A 2,036-nucleotide genomic window follows, 5' to 3' on the forward strand; every position below is an offset into this window, starting at 1 on the left:
ACAAATCTCAAAGCACTTTACAAGCCATTCTTAAGCCTCATAACATCTGCGTGAGATGGAGCATAGCTATTCTGAAGAGTGATACGAGGTAGAGAAAGATCAGTGATTTGTCCAAGGCCATGCAAAGCAGTCAGGGGCAAAGGAAAAAAAAAAAACCCCAAAAAACTAAGGTTTCCTAATTTTTGGGCTCCTCTGTCCACATTCCCTGTGTACGTGCGTACCGATGTACACAACAGAGAATATTTTCTGTGCTGAGCAACAAAACAGCAGCAGCTACTAGGCAACGTTGCCTGCCAGTGGGCCTGCTTCTTTTCACAATATTCAAATCCCAGAACCACAAAGAATTCACTAGAGTATCTTATAAAAATCTAATTTAGTACATCAGGAACAGCAGAAAGGCAAAAAACACACTTAGGTGGGCTATTTTGTAGGAAGGACAGAAATAAAGGGGAGAGAAGAAAAGAATCTGAATGTTGCTTATCTTGTCTGCATCTTTCAACAAGAAGCTGAAGACCAACATTTCTGTTTAGGTTATTCATGAGGTTAAACTAGATGATATAATGATCCCTTCTGGCCTCCAACAGGTTTTATAGATTAACTGTTTTAAAAATAGACTCTATGTTTAAGTGATCAACTTCTGCTGAACTTGATTATATGGTGTCAACATGCTAAGTCCCCAGTCCCTGATTGGAGCACGGAGCAGTAATCGCAGCACAATTATGAATAACCCAAAAGATAATCTTTAGTTCTTATTCCACTGGGCATATCTGAGTGAGAAGTCACGTGCTTTATACTGTACCTGCTCTTCAATAACCAGGTACAAAGGCAAAAAAAGCTTGGAGTCTGAAGGTATGTGTAAACTGCAGACTGCAGCGCAGCACAGAGATCCCCCACTGGTATTAAATGTATTGAGTGCAGAGACCAGAAGCAGTCTGGCTGTGGCAGTACAGGTGGATGGGATTCTTGGCAGGGTGTTAGCCTATGCTGAGCTCCATGCTCCTGTGGTGAGATTGCTACCAGCAGCTGAGATAGCTCATTTGAAGCTGAGAGTACTCAGGCTGGCTACACAGGAGTCTCAGCAGCGTAGACATATCCTGAAGCTCCCTCCGTCCCCACTAGCAACTGAGTAAATTTTCAAGTTTTATCAAAAAGTCTGATAATATAGGGGAACACTCCATGCGTATATAAAAGGGGACACATACCAACCCAAGAGTGCAGCATCTGAATAAGTCAACATAACGTCACGGCCAGCCTGCCAGATAAGGATTAGAAAACACCTTCCTGCCTATCGAAGGTTGAATCACATAGCCACAGCTCAGACACAGATCTGCATTCATTAAGTAGGTCAAGTAGGTATGTTATCCTTTTGCTACAATCCCAAATACAAAATCCCGAAGAAGCAATACAGGAAAGAACTGCCATAATCAGAAAGCCAACAGCTTCTCATCAACGACATCATTCCTTGGCTTGCCTAATAAATTTGCACAGGACAACAAAATGTCACTAATTCATGTGAACCAATGGGAGGCCTACTGCAAAAGTACTTAAATGATGCAAGTTAATGAGTAAATGAACAAAGAAATGTTATCATTCTAGTCATTCACTTGACAATGGCCATTTAATAAAATGCAGGCAAATATGTTGTAAAATTTCTTGTAAATATAATTACATTGTAGTGATACAAGAGTCACTAGATACCTCACTACAGCACTCTGCCACTAATTTCTTTGACAGGTAGGAAGAGAGCCAATGTTTTGTACAAATGAAGGATTAGCAAGGTTCCACCACACACCATTAACACATATGCACAATGAATGAATCTGAGAATCTTATTAAAAATTACATTTCATACTTTTCTTTGATACGAGGATCCCTTAGGCAGATTTTTTATACTTCAAAAGGTAGTCGACATCATACAGCATAATATATGGAAGAAACATTAATATTCCCATCACTGTTCTGATGTGCTAAATAAAAATACAAAAAAAAAAAATTCTAGCCGTAGATATCACCCAAATATAATCAGCCTTTAAGCT

The sequence above is a fragment of the Gavialis gangeticus genome, unplaced genomic scaffold (assembly GCF_001723915.1).
Source record: "Gavialis gangeticus isolate Ggan-Ray unplaced genomic scaffold, GavGan_comp1, whole genome shotgun sequence".
Classification (NCBI taxonomy): Eukaryota; Metazoa; Chordata; order Crocodylia; family Gavialidae; genus Gavialis; species Gavialis gangeticus.